This window comes from Hemitrygon akajei, chromosome 25 (genome assembly GCF_048418815.1).
Source record: "Hemitrygon akajei chromosome 25, sHemAka1.3, whole genome shotgun sequence".
Classification (NCBI taxonomy): domain Eukaryota; kingdom Metazoa; phylum Chordata; class Chondrichthyes; order Myliobatiformes; family Dasyatidae; genus Hemitrygon; species Hemitrygon akajei.
This window is the reverse complement of record NC_133148.1, coordinates 21,229,565-21,245,018: the sequence shown is the minus strand read 5'-3', so window position 1 is coordinate 21,245,018 and position 15,454 is coordinate 21,229,565. Positions and strand designations below refer to the sequence as shown.

The window sequence follows — 15,454 nt, the reverse complement described above, 5'->3', positions numbered from 1 at the left end:
TGCACCTGCTGGGCACTATTTCAGGTTTTTGTATCTTCTACCTGACGGGTGAAGGGGCAAGAGAGATTTCCGCTGTGGGTGTGGTCTTTGATTATGTTGGCTGTTTTTCTGGGGCATGGGAAGTGTAGACAGGTTCCACGGAGGGGAGGCTGATTTTTGTAACAGATGGACTGTGTTCACAACTCTGCAATCTCTTGTGGACTTGGACAGAACAGTTGCCATACAAAACGATGCATCTGCAGAAGATGCTCTCTATGGTTCAACTGTAAAAATCGGTGAGCCTCATTTGGGACACACTGAATTTCCTTAGCCTTCTGAGGAAGTAGAAGCACTGGTGTGTTGTCTTGATTGTAGTGTTCATATGGTTGGACTGGGGCAAGCTGTAAATGATGGTTCAGAGGACATTAGAAGAGAAATTGTAGAGATGCATGAAGCTGAAAAAGGCTACAAAACCATTACTTAAGATATGAGTCCATAGTAAGAGAAATTGTCCAAAAATGGAGGAAATTCAATACTGTTGCTCCCTTCTCTAGGAGAGAGCATTCTGGAAAGATCATGCCAAGAGCAGTGTGCAATGTTGAAGGAGGTGGAAAAGACCTGTCGAAATCTCTAGAACTTGCTCTCAACTTTGTTCATTAATCTACTATAAGAAAAACACTGAACAAGAATGGTGTTCATGAAGGAAACACACTGCTCTCCACAAAAAGGCATTGTTGTACGCCTCAAGTTTTCAAAAGACCACCTTGATGTTCCACAATGCATCTGGGACAACGTTCTCAGCACAGATTAGACAAAAGTCAAACTTTTTGGCAGAAATCCTTATTCCGGTTCATGGTCCGGTCCATGTTCTTTATTCCAGGTTGTCTGGATTTCCTCAGTTTCTGTTGAGGCAGCTGATTCTCGTTTGGGCTGGCTTCATAAATAGCTTCAGGAGTCAGCCTCCGGCGGCTGGATTGTTCCCGTCCAAATCCCCTGTCTGTATCACTTCCCTTCTCCTTCCTCCTGAAGCCCTGCCTTCACTGCTGTCAAGTTCAACCACCGGAGCAAGATAAGGAACTGTCTTTTGTTGTTTTGAACTGTCTCCGTGTCCACGCCTTCGCTAGGTAGGTCTGGCCATCTGCCGCTACCTTGTGTTGCAAACCGTCTCGTCGTATTCTGCAGTCTGTGTATGAGTCCTGGCCCTACGTCCTGTACCCAAGGAGGGGTCCCGGCCCTACGTCCTGTACTCAAGGAGGGGTCCTGGCTCTGTGTTCTGTGTATGAGTCCCGGCCCTACGTCCTGTACCCAAGGAGGGGTCCCGGCTCTGTGTTCTGTGTAATGAGTCCCGGCCCTACGTCCTGTACCCAAGGAAGGGTCCTGGCTCTGTGTTCTGTGTATGAGTCCCGGCCCTATGTCCTGTACCCAAGGAGGGGTCCTGGCTCTGTGTTCTGTGTATGAGTCCCGGCCCTACATCCTGTACTCAAGGAGGGGTCCTGGCTCTGTGTTCTGTGTATGAGTCCCGGCCCTATGTCCTGTACCCAAGGAGGGGTCCTGGCTCTGTGTTCCTGTCTCTTCCTTGACCAAGTCAAGGCTTCAGGATCTCGTCCAGTCCTAGCCATGTCCAAGAACCTTGCCCTGTCCAAGCCACGGCTTTGTGTTCTCATCCATGTGCCTCACCCAGCCCGGTGCTGGGGTTCCCTTGTCCTGTCTATGAGTCTCCCATCCAGTCCTGTTGCCGCTCCTCGTCCTGTAGCCACGTCTTGTCCTCGCCTGGTTCTGGGGTCCGGGCCCCAGTCAAGACCCAGGTTCTGGGTCCTTGTCCAGTCTCTGGCTCGGAGCCCAAGCCCAGGCTCCTAGGTCCCAGTTCCATGTCCTGGTTCTGCTATCCTCGTCAAGTCCTAGCCCAGGCCCGGAATCCTTGTCTCGTCCCGGGCCTGTGTCATGTCCAGCGTCCTCTCTTCCTCACTTCCCTTGCTTCCTTCTCACGCCTAGTCCTGTTCCTGGTGGTTCAGTGTCTGTGTCTTGCATTTGGGTCAGCTCCCAATGCCCACCTTATGACAGCTATGCTTGGAGGGAAAAGGGCAGTGCACACCAACAGCAAAACCTCATCCCAACGGTGAAGCACGGTGGAAGGAGCATCACGGTTTGGGGCTGCTTTGCTGCCTCAGGACCTGGACAGCTTGCAATCGTTGGAGGGAACAATGAATTCAAAATTGTATTAAGACATTTTACAGGAGAATGTCAGGGTAGCAGTCCGTCACCTGAAGCTTGTTGGATGATGTGGCAAGAAAATGATCTGAGACATTTTCTTTGATTCATTTTGATTCAATAGGTCTCTATTCATTGGAGCGTAGAAGGTTGAGGGGGGATTTAATCGAGGTATTTAAAATTTTGAGAGGGATAGATAGAGTTGACGTGAATAGGCTGTTTCCATTGACAGTAGGGGAGATTCAAACGAGAGGACATGATTTGAGAGTTAGGGGGCAAAAGTTTAAGGGAAACACGAGGGGGTATTTCTTTACTCAGAGAGTGATAGCTGTGTGGAATGAGCTTCCTGTAGAAGTAGTAGAGGCCAGTTCAGTTGTGTCATTTAAGGTAAAATTGGATAGGTATATGGACAGGAAAGGAGTGGAGGGTTATGGGCTGAGTGCGGGTAGGTGGGACTAGGTGAGATTAAGAGTTCGGCACGGACTAGGAGGGCCGGAATGGCCTGTTTCTGTGCTGTGATTGTTATATGGTTATACAAGAGTAAATCAACAAAAGAATGGTTTAAAAAGAAGAAAATTTCTATTTTGGGATGGTCAAGTCAGAAATTCAGACCTTAACCCAATTGAGATGCTGTGGAAAGACTGAAAAGGACTGTACATGCAAGTTATCCCAGAAATACTGATGAACTGAAACAGTTTTGTATGAAAAAATGGTCTAAAATTCCTCCTTGCTGTTGTACAAGTTTAATCAGCAGCTACAGGAAACATAATGTGGAGGTTCTATCAGTTATTAAATACAAGGGTTCACATACGTTTTCCAGCCTGGGCTGTGAATGATTAATCAATGTGTTCAATAAAGACATGAAAAGTACAATTGTTTGTGTGTTATTTATTTAGCCAGATTGTGTTTTTCTACCCTTGTGACTTAGATGAAGATCTAATCACATTTTATGAGTAATTAATGTAGAAAACTTGGTAACTGCAAAGTGTTCACAAACTTTTTCTTGCAACTGTATGTGTTTTCAGTCTTTTGTATCTTCTGCCCAGTGGGAGAGGGGTGAAGAGGGAACGTCCACTCAAAGCATTGACGTCTCCATTTCTCTGCACAGACGCTGCCTGACCTGCTGAGTTCCTCCAGCTCCCTTGTGCGTTGTTCCAGATTTCCAGCATCCACAGTCTCTTGTGTCTTCACTTCTAGTATTTGATGATTTCACCCCAGGGAAAACGCTCTAACTACCCTATGAATGGCTTTCAAGATTATATATACACTCTGTATAAAATTCTCCTCTACTTAATAAAGTGACCACTTTATTATGTTTGTCGTCTTCTGCAGCTGTAGCCCATCCACTTCAAGAATCGACGTGTTGTGCATTCAGAGATGCTGTTCTGCACACCACCGTTGTAATGTGTCATTATTTGAGTTACTGTCGCCTTCCTGTCAGTTTGAACCAGTGTAGCCAGTCTCCTCTGTCCTCTCTCACTAACAAGGTATTTTCACTCACACAACTGCCAGTCACTGGTGTCTTTTTTTAAATTTCTTGCACCATTCTTTGTAAACTCTCGAGACTGTTGCATGTGAAAATCCGCGGAGACCGGCAGTTTCTGAGATACTCAAACAATCCCGTCCAGCACCAACAATCATTTAACGGTCAAGGACACTTAGATCACATTTCTTCCCCGTTCTGATATTTGGTCTGAATAACAACTGAATCTCTTCACCATGTCTGCATGCTTTTATGCATTGAGTTGCTGCGATATGATTATATATTTGCATTAATGAGCAGGTGTACAGGTACTGAATAAAATGGCCACTGAATGCATGTCCTAAAATTTGTTGTTTTGCAGCAGCAGTTCAGTGCTCTTACAAAAGAAAAAGAGTGGAAAAGAGGGGCAGTGAGGTAGTGTTCAAGGGCTCATCTTTGTATTTTAATTTTCTTCTCCCTTCTCCTGCTCTAAACCTGTTTGCAGGGTGCTAGCAACAAGGGGAAGGGTTAGTGCACTTGTCAGTAGAAAGCCACTTCTCAGTGCCAGTCATTGATTGGCCAGTTCAAAGAATGCTGCAACTCTGTCCTATTGGCTACCTTGGGCACCGTGGTACCGGTGTTTGGTTCCGGGGGCCTCAGGGGTGTAAGAATAGCATGTACGAGAGACTCATGGGCTTTCCTTCATCTCCAGGGGTAATCTTCACCCTGAGGTCACGAATTGCTGAAGAATTATCAGGAAAGTATGTTGCAGATACCCACGCTAAGTATCTGTTGAATGTTTAATTTTGTAGTTGTGTAACTTTGGGAGACTAAATGAAGTACCTGTTGAGTTTGAAGTGTTACTGAATGTTTAGTATCATAGTTTTTGTGACACAGGGTGGGCTTAGATGTCTGGTTGAATGTTTTACATTCTTCGTTATACCTGCATTGATACGTTGGGTCCAGGTTAGATCCTCAGAGATACTGACACCCAGCAACTTGAGATTGCTCACTCTCTCCACTTCTGATCAGTTTGTAAAGGTGTGAAGTAATTCACTTTGGAAAGTTGAACTTAAAGGCAGAATACCTTCTAACTGTCTGCATCATTGTCTGGTGTGCTGGGGGGGGCGGGGGTCTACTGCACAGGTTGGAAAGAAGCTGTAGAGAGTCGTGAAGTCAGACAGCTCCATCATGGGCACTAGCCTGCCCAGCATCCAGGACATGAAAGAGCGATGCCTCAGAAAACGGTGTCTATTATCAAGGACCCCTTCATCCATGAAATGCCTTCTTCTCATTGTTACCACCAGGAAGGAGGTACAGAAGCCTGAAGGCACACACTCAACCAATCAGGGAAAGCATCTTCCCCTCTGCCATCTAATTTTTGAATGGACATTGAACCCACAAACTCTGCCCCACTACTTTTTTATTTCTATTTTTGCACTACTTATTTAATTTAACCATTTTATTATACTTCCTGTAATTCATGTTTTTTCTGTTATTATGATTGCATTGTACTACTGCTGCTGCGCACGGCACATGCCGGTGATACTAAACCTGATTCTGGTTCTGAACTCCATCTGCCACTTCTCAGCCCAGCTCTGCATCTTGTCAATGTTCCATTGTAACCCTCGACAGCCTGCCACACCATCCACAGCTCCGACAACCTTCGTGTCACCTGAAAACCTACCAACCTCCCACTTCCTCATCCAAGTTATTTGTAAAAGTCACAAAGAGCAAGGGTCCCGGAAAAGATCCCAAGATCTGTTGAGCTGAGGGTTTGATTTACCAAGCTGGGTCCCGCTTGATCTGCTGTTCACAACGTCCTCCTGCAACCGTGCAATTCCCAAAGACTCTGGCATCTCAGATTATTGTCAATGGCTTCTTCCTCTGGATATCAACGTCTCTGAGAATCAGCTGAAAATAATTTAGGCAATTTACAATTGATAACCGTATAACCATTTACAACCACAGCCCGAAACACACTGACACATGCTCTGCATTTCATCCTCTACAGAACTGCTGCTCTCCGTCAGAACCCAACGATTCTGGCACAGTAAAGTTCTCCCGCGACACTCCGCTGTTGCAAAGACGAGGCTGAGGACGAGCCCAAGTGCAGGACACGGGCGCGGAGGCAGAGTCGTGAGGCGTTAGTACCATCACGAACGGGGAACTGGTATCCAGGGGAGTCTTTACACGGAGACAAGGTTACGTGGAGTATCCAGGAAATGATGCGGAGCTTAGAACTGACAGTCCTAAGGAATCAGGAAACGAGGTTTACTCACACTAGAGTCGAACTGGCAAAGCATGGCTGTGCTGCACGAGTTTTACCCTATGTTCGCTAATGAGAACCAGGTGTGCTGGAATCAGTGAAACTGGGAATAAATGGAAATCAGACGAGGGGATTAAGGCCCAGTTAAGGAGGTAATAGCAAGATGGGGAATTGCCAGAAGGGATGATGACATCCACATCATTCTAATTGAAGATTATTGTGCTGAAGAGTCTGCAACACAGACACAAAGTGCCAGAGGGACTTTGCAAGTCACGAGGGATCTACGGAGGGAAAGAAACTGTTGATATTTTGGACTGAGACAGGAAAGGAAGGGGGCAGAAGCCTCAATAAGGTGGGGAGAGTGGAAGTACAAGACCAAGTGAACCTGCCCATCATCTCCCTCTGGTTTACACACTCACTTCTTCTGTTCTCGTTACGTGCCCCGTCATCTGCTTCTGGTGCCCCTCCTTCTCCATTCTTCCATGATCCATTGTCCGCTCCTATCCGATTCCGTCTTCTTTGTCCCTTTGTCATCTCCACCTATCCCCTCACAGTTTCTTACTTTATACCCACCTTACTCCACGGCCGGTGCCACTTATCACCTGCCAGCTACCGGCTTGTTCTCCTTCCAATTTCCCCCCCCCCCCACCCCCAAACACCCACCATCTTATTTTTCTGGCTCCAGCCCACTTCCACTCCAGTCCTGATGACACTACCTCACTTTTTTTATATACAGTATTTCTGTTTTTGCACATTTTTAAAAACATCTATTCAATACATGTAATTGATTTACTTGTTTATTTATTATTATGTTTTATTTTATTTATTATTTTCTCTCTCTGCTAGATTATGCATCGCATTGAACTACTGCTGCTAAGTTAACAAATTTCACGTCACATGCCAGTGATAATAAACTTGATTCTGATTCTGTTCAAGTTAAGTGCAACATTGGCCACTGTGATCTTTTCAAATTTCCGAGCCTTTCTGAGTTGCAAGAGAAAGAAAGAATACCAGATGATCTTCAGTTATACCGTGCTCACCTGCGTGAGCTGCGTAGAGACATGCCAGAAAGATTTCAGGATCCTCTCTCGATCCAAATTCCAGATTGGTAATAAATCCATTCCTGAACACTCGATATGGGAAATTAACAGGAAGAATGGAGGAAGAACTGATCTCGCTACAAAATGACAAACTTGACAACCTTGGCTTCAGCTACAAAAGCTGAAGCCAAGTTTCAAAAAAGTCAAGACTTTTGGTTTCAGAAAGCAATCTCTGAATGTTATCCTGCACTGTGGAAAAAGGTCAAGATGTTCTGTGTTGCCTTTCCAACATCATATATAGTTGAGAGCTGTCGCACAATTTCCCTTTAAATATTTCACCTTTCACCCTAAACCCATTACGCCTCGTTTCAGTCAAATCACAAGCAAGAGAAAATCCAAATCAAGTTTATTATCACCGGCATGTGATGTGAGATTTGTTAACTTAGCAGCGTACATCAATTACAGTATACAGAATGTATATTGAATAAATTTAAGAAATAATATATATTTAAAAAGTGAGGTGGTGTTCACTGGTTCAATATCCATTTAGGCGTTGGATGGCAGAGGGGAAGAAGCTGTTCCTGAATTGCTGAGTGTGAGCCTTCAGGTAACAGTGAGAAAAGGGCATGCCCTGGGTACTGGAGGTCCTTAATAATGGACACTGCCTTTCTAAGACACCGCTGTTTGAAGATGTCCTGGGTACTTTGTAGGCCAGTACCCAAGATGGAGCTGACTAGATTTACAACATTCTGCAGCTTCTTTCAGTCCTGTGCAGTAGCCTCTCCGTATCAGACAGTGATGCAGCCTGTCAGAATGCTCTCCACGGTGCATCTATAGAAGTCTTTGAGTGTTTTTGTTGACATTCCAAATCCCTTCAAACTTCTAATGAAGTATAGTTGCTGTCTTGCCTTCTTCATAGCTGCATCGATATGTTGGGACCAGTTAGATCCTCAGAGATCTTGATACCCAGGAACTTGAAGCTGCTCACTCTCTCCACTTCTGATCCCTCGATGCGGATTGGTATGTGTTCCTTCGTCTTACCCTTCCTGAAGTCCACAATCAGCTCTTTCGTCTTACTGACACTGAATGCCAGGTTGTTGCTGCGACACCACTCCACTAGTTGGCATATCTCACTCCTGTACGCCCTCTCGTCACCACCTGAGATTCTACCAACAATGATTGTATCGGCAGCAAATTTATGGTATTTGAGCTATGCCTAGCCACACAGTCATGTGTATACAGAGAGTAGAGCAGTGGGCTAAGCACACACCCCTGAGGTGCACCAGCATTGATCATCAGTGAGGAAGAGATGTTATCACCAATCTGCGCAGATTGTGGTCTTCCGGTTAGGAAGTCGAGGATCCAATTGCAGAGGGAGGTACAGAGGCCCAGGTTCTGTAACTTCTCAATCAGGATTGTGGGAATGATGGTATTAAATGCTGAACTATAGTCAATGAACAGCATCCTGACATAGGTGTTTGTGCTGTCCAGGTGGTCTAAGGCCATCTGAAGAGCTACTGCCAAGTCTTTCCACGTTGGCAAACCCAACCTTCATGGTTTCCGGCCTTTCTGGGTCCAGTCTACATGGTGGGCACGGACTGGTGGGTCAGTTGTGGGAATGTGGTGCTCGACCCTACATTTTGTGACTGTAGTGGAGAATGTGGGCTTGCTGAGGTTGGAAATTTGCCCAGCAGCCGAATAAATTCACATGTGGTGGTACACGTGCTGGACAGAATCTTTGTGGGGAACTTACTGGGGGGGGGGCAGGGAAATGACCCCAAAGTTCTTGACGCCCACAGGCCAGCAGTTCTTCAGATCGGCAAACAGCCCTTGGAAATCCACACTGAGCAGAGGTCTAGCCACTTTATCCAGGACTGACTCCCATGCGTAACGTTGTCCGCTGAAGCAGAGCGTCACCCGCTGCTTCCCGTAGGGATGGATCCCCTCCGGCGAGGTTTTCTCACCCTTTGCCTCCCCATCAACAGGCGATGCAGGCAGCACGGTCACTAGAGCCCCTGCGTCACACAGGAAGTGTCGCCCTGAGAGGGTGTCTGTGACGGACAGCAGATGACCCCGGCAGCTGGAACCCACAATGTTCACAGATCTCTGATGTCCCGAGGCCCTGGCACTGTCGAGGCGGCAAGGGCAGTTGGCACCAAAGCGAGCCTGGTAAAAGTGCAGGCCCAGCACCGTCCGTTTCGCAGCTGCGGGCGTCCTTACATTGGGGGCCTTTTAGAAGCAGTGAAAGGAGGAGGAGGAATGATAGGGAGCAAGCTCCCTATAGTCCTTCACGGGGGCATTAACGAGGGCTATGCAAACTTGATCAGGCATTTGCTGCACAAAGAGTTCTTTTTAAAATGAGACAAAGATGGTGATTTCCAGGAGAGACAGCATGTGGTCCATTAGTTTTGACGGTTTAGTATTGCTGAGGTCAGGCAAGGAGAGCAACTCCAATAGTCCAAAAGTCTGTTAAAGATGAGTTTTCAGTGATCGGTATTTATTGTGTTCAGGCGGGTGTTCAAGTGGACCCACCACTCTCACAGCCGTGGGGTTGCTGAGCGACACTACCACGTAGAAAAATTTGGTGTTGTTGGCGGAGACTTCTCTCAGCCCAAATTGGGCCTCGGCTTGTAAAAACCAAGCGACGGCATTTTGCCCCCAAAACTCCCATCAGTTTCAAAGCAACTACATTGGCCAACATATTCAGTAACTCTAGAATCATCCTAGAGCATCAGGGTCACCAATGTAGGTTTTCACAAATGAAACGACATGGGGCCTTTTTTGCTTATGAAAAACAGTAACAAATCACCTATTGTAATCCAAACACTGGACCAAATAAGTGTGGTAAAAGAAGTACACGTAACTACGTCATCACATCAGACCAGACTCTTAAAATAATCCAAAGCTCACTGTCAGTGGTCTTTTCCACCAACTACCTTGCCCTATAAGACTGAGAAGATGAAGACTCCTTGTATAGATCCATCCACCCACCTCTTTACCGTGATGTATTTCCCCTTCCTTCCCAGCCCTGAAGAAGGGCCTGGGCCCGAAACATCCACTGTTTATTCATTTGCATGGACACTGCCTGACCTGCTGAGTTCCTCCAGCATTTTGTGCTGGAGGGTTGCTCCCTCAGGTAGACACCAATTGTGGTGAACTACATATACCTGTCTGGACACGACCCCCTGCTGACTGCTCCTGTGGCTCCTCCCACGGACCCCGGTATAAAGGCGATTGGAGGCACAGACCCTTCCTCAGTCTCCAGGACGTTGTGTGATGGTCGCTTGCTGCTTGTGTTTTCTTCCAGCCAATAAAAGCCTACCTTAACCCACGTCTCAGAGTTATTGATGGTGCATCACCAATCACCCCCAAATATGCCAACCAGAGATGGAGATCTATTTCTCCCCAGTCAACATTACAGATCCTTTCATGCAGGAGGCTGTCTGTCGACACTGCAAACAACAGCTCGGGCAGAGGCTATGGAGGGAAATTCAGGGAGACCCTCTCTCTCACTGCTACCCCTCAGTGACCCTCCCCGTCCCCCACCTTCGTATTCTGGCTTCTGCCCACTCCCACTCCCACTCCGGTCCCGATGAGGGTCTCGGCCCTCCACCCTCCACAGATGCTGGATTCCTGCAGCATCTTCTGCGTGCTCCAGCATCTACAGAATCTGTCGCGTCTCCGCTTTGCTGCCGATCTATTCCTCCGGCCCGCGGGAGCGGCGGAGGCGGAGGCGGGCGCGCCCCCGGGACTCCGGGGGCCCAGAGCGCATGGGCGTGACGTCAGACGCGGCGTTGCTGGGCACTGGCGGAAGTTCGGCGGCGGTTCGGAGCCGAAGGCCGGGCCGCGGCGTTGATCGGCACCGGGGGGCCGCCCCGGCGGCGGCGGCGGCGGGTAGGAGATCACTGCCGTGTGACTTCCGACACCATTTGCGGGTCCTTCCCCTTGGCGGAGGGGCAATTGGAGTGGGTTGCTCGCTCCACACTCATGTGATGCCCCTTATCTCGGTCTGTCAACCATTAAACTTTAGCAGGAAGAGGGTGGTGGGGGGTTGTTGTTGGAGTTAGAAGATCCTGGGTTGACTTTCAGCAGGAGCGGGGTGGGTAGAGGTGTCAGGAGGGGAAGAGGACGGGGGTAGCGAACGGGCGGTGGTACTGGGTGAGGAGTTGGATGCAGGAAGGCGAATGGCAGGTTTCTGGGGAAAAAGGAAAAATAAGCGGCGATTTGTAGTGGCTTATCGTCCAGTAAAGACAGTAGAGAGGGTTTAAATTTTTTAAAAAAGTAAAGAAGAGTTTAAGTTACTGCTGAGTTTCGATTAGATGTACGAAGGATTTTATTGGGGGGCGCTTTAATAGATGGGGCACTCTTAGTGTAAAGGTGATAGGCATTAAAAGCAGTGGGGAAAGTAACAGCAAGGAATTGTGACAGTGGATTTGGGGACTGCAATCACAGGAATCCAAGAACCAAGTTACAGATAGTTTAGCTGGGTGGACGCTAAATGGATTTCGTGGTGGAGTAAGTATAGAAAGCTTATCAGTGTTGATTGCATTTGATGGAAGAGAGTTGCTGGATGAGGTTACTTTAGGTTAGATGAGTTTGAGTCTATGTGCCGCCCCCCCCCCTCCCCGGAGATGTTTTTAGTGCCAGGAGTTTGGTCTTGGGGCAGTCAGCAGGGTAGTAGATGTGGTGGAGAACATGATTATGGCAATTGTGGAGAAGGTGTTGGGCCAAAGTGTGGCAATTGTGGAGGGGACCATAATTCCTCTTGTGCAGGGTGCCCTGTATGTAAGAAAGCGGTGATTCTGTGTTCAGTTGGAATTGGTCCTTCAAAAAGAACAGAAAACTGTGTCAAAAGAGCCTATTACTGTCCAGAAGAAAACCCAGTAATGTCCAGATTACAGATGGATTGAAGTCAGTGTGTAAAATGTACGATTTGCTTACTTTACTTTGTCACCAAACAATTGATACTAGAGCGTACAATCATCACAGCGATATTTGTTTCTGCGCTTCGCGCTCCCTGAAGTACAAATCAAATTAAATATAATAAAAAATTTAATTATAAATCATAATTAGAAAATAGAAAAGGGAAAGTAAGGTAGTGCAAGTCAGGTCTGGGTATTTGGAAGGTATGGCCCAGATCCGGGTCAGGATCCGTTCAGCAGTCTTATCACAGTTGGAAAGAAGCTGTTCCCAAATCTGGCCGTATGAATCTTCATGCTCCTGAACCTTCTCCTAGAGGGAAGAGGGGCAAAAAGTGTGTTGGCTGGGTGGGTCATGTCCTTGATTATCCTGGCAGCACTGCTCCGACAGCGTGCGGTGTAAAGTGAGTCCAAGGATGGAAGATTGGTTTGTGTGATGGTCTGGGCTATGTTCGCGATCTTCTGCAGCTTCTTCCAGTCTTGGACAGGACAATTTCCATACCAGGTTGTGATGCACCCTAGAAGAATGCTTTCTATGGTGCACCTATAAAAATTAGTGAGGGTTTTAGGGGACAGGCCAAATTTCTTCAGCTTTCTCAGAAAGTAAAGGCGCTGGTGGGCCTTCTTGGCAGTGGACTCTGCTTGGTTAGACCAAGTCAGGTTATTTGTGATATTCACCCTGAGGAACTTAAAGCTTTTGACCTGTTCCACCTGCGCACCACCGATGTAGATGGTCGTGCGGTCCACTACTCATTCTGAAGTCAACAACCAATTCCTTCGCCTTGCTGACGTTGAGGGATAGGTTATTGTCTTCGCACCATGCCACCAGGTTCTTAATTTCCTCTCTGTACTCAGACTCATCATTACCCAAGATACGGCCTACAATTGTGGTGTCATCAGCAAACTTATATATTGAGTTCGATGGAAACTTGGCTACACAATCATGGGTGTACAATGAGTACAGCAGGGGGCTGAGTACACAGCCTTGTGGGACACGGGTGCTCAGAGTGATTGTAGAGGAGAGCTTGTCCTCTATTTTTACAGCCTGGGTCCTGTCTGTGAGGAAGTTGAAGATTCAGCTGCAGATCTGAGTGCTAAGCCCCAGGTTCCGGAGCTTAGGAATCAGTTTATTTGGAATGATGGTATTAAAGACAGAGCTGTAGTCAATGAAAAAGAGCCTTACATATGCATCTTTATTCTCCAGGTGTTCTAAGGATTGTATAACATTGAGTAAGTGTATTGATTGTTGATAAACTAAAGTTTGTCATTTTCATGGCAGATGTGGCAAATTGTACAGCACAAAAGTAGGAGAGAAAAAAATAAAAATATATTAAAAGCTTCAGAGAAATATCCAGAGATAAAAACTTAACTCTGGAAATTATTAACGGTGCTTTACAAGGAGGGGTAAATAATATTTTGCCTTCAAAGAAGGGATTTTTAAATCCTGCAATAGAATGCTAGAAGCCTGTTAGCTAATGGTCAAGAATTTAATAAATTTGTGAAGAGTTACCAAATAAACCTGATGTTGTATGTGTACAGAAATTCTGGTTGAAATCTTGTCTAAGTTTTAAGATGGAAGGTTATGCTGATATAAGACATGATTGGAAAATGCTTACAAGGAGGAGGGGCTACCTTTGTTCAGAATGGGGTAGCACATAGTGTAATGGAAATTGGAGTTGTCTGTGAGTCAATTGTAGTTGAAATTTGGAGAAAGAATAGTGAGGTAGAGATAAACACAGTCACAATGCTGGAGGAACTCAGCAGGCCAGACAACATCTAGGGAAAAGAGTAAACGGTTGACGTTTTGGGCCAAGACTGGGAAGTCTTCCCCCTTCCTTTCCAGTCCTGAAGAAAGGTTGTAGCTCGAAATGTCGACTATTCATTCATTTCCACAGATGCTGTCTGACTTGCTGAGTTCCTCCAGCATTTTGTGTGTGCTACTCTGGATTTCCAGCATCTGCGGAATCCCTTGTGTTTACAAAGTACAGGTAATACATTTTTCTAACCTTTGTGAAAGTTTAACACTTGTTATATTAGAAAGCGTGAGTGCCAATGCGACACGCAAGTCTATTGTCCCTTAATAGTATACAAATATGTAACATATATAACCATATAATGTATTTTTATTTTTTTAAAAATTTTTTAAATAGTTTTTCTATACATTTTACAAATTAAAAACCCCAAATCCCAATGAGGAACTTTAATACAGTGCAAAATTAAGCATACAATGACAATATGCTACAAAGGAAGAGAATTTGACAAAAAAGCACCTAAATTGAAGACAAGTAAACTTAGTATCCTCCCCAAGCCCCACAACACAAAAAAAAAACAACTCCAGACCAACCACAACACAATATAGAGAGTATAAATCAGGACATTCAAACTCCCAGACTGTGAATACACTTAGCAACAGAGGATAATAATGCCTACTACCAGAAAAAAAAGAACAAAAAAAGAACCCTAGTCAAGAGGAAGGTTATGAAAGTACTCGATAAAAGGTCCCTAGACCTTATGGAACTTTAGATCCGAATTAAGAACTGAATAATGAATTTGAAAATGTTGACCCGCCCACTTTGACAGAAGCCGGGAGTTATCAAAACAACGAATATGAGTTTCTTGAAGAAAAGCAATGTCAGCTTTGAGTTGTTTAATATGTGAGAATACCTTCCTCCTTTTAACAGGGTGATTCAATCCCTTTACATTCCAGCTCAAGAATTTAAGTGCACTAACCATTATCAATTACTAATGCATAAAAGGCAGCAGGCATATAAAAAGTCAAGCAGTACAATAGCAGTCTGGGAGCAGAGATGTAAACATAGATTCGTAAGATCAAAACATAAACATGTCCTGAGCAATAAAGAAAAACAATAAATACAGTGAATGATGTTGGAACTGGAAAATTCACCCCACCCATACAACCCAAAACTAGACGGCTACCAAAAAAAAGCAGCTAGCTCTACCAAAAAAAATTAACCCAAATACAACTTCCAGATCTGTGTCATTAACAGCAGTTCTGTATAAATACTATAGCAAATAGTAACTAGTTTATGCACTAGAAAACATAACTACAAATTAGAACATCTTCTGCAGAAATATAAAACTTAATACAGAGAAAATCGGAAGAAAACCAAAACTAACCTATCCGCAAAAAATTATAGAAGAATGAAGTAAGAGAAAGGGGAAAAAAGAAGGGGAGGAAGGGGAAAATTATACATTCAAGAAGAGTACTTATCAACCATTTACAGAGAGGAGAAAACAAAAATCAGAGATTAGAAAAAAGGGTGAAGAAAAGAAAAATAATAATAAATAAATTAAAATAAAAAGAAAAAAATAAATCCACAATTAAACTGTGAACCAACAAACAGGGAGGCCTTCACTAAAGACTTCAAACCTCCAAAACAAGTTAGAGTCAGTTGTAGAACTCTATAGATAAAGTTATACAAGAATAAAATAGATTACACAAGTACTAATTAAACGTCCATAGGGAAACGTTAAGCACAGAATGTCTATTTAAAAAAGACACACCAAATCCAGGGAGACATTGTCAACAGCCCTTAGAGTTTCAATGAATAATGTC

At 45.2% G+C, this 15,454-nt stretch overlaps 1 protein-coding gene across 2 annotated transcripts in view; it reads left to right on the top strand.

The window, feature by feature from the left end:
• Positions 1-10,750: 10,750 nt before the first annotated feature.
• LOC140716417 (uncharacterized) overlaps positions 10,751-15,454 on the top strand; it is an 89,678-nt gene continuing 84,974 nt past the window's right edge. Inside the window, exon 1 of one of the 2 annotated variants that reach the window (XM_073029129.1) lies at positions 10,751-10,852. The gene's annotated coding sequence lies outside the window, so the exon portion shown is untranslated. Of the gene's footprint in view, positions 10,853-11,102; positions 11,885-15,454 lie in introns of those variants that run through there. The other variant, XM_073029128.1, reaches the window with a different exon arrangement.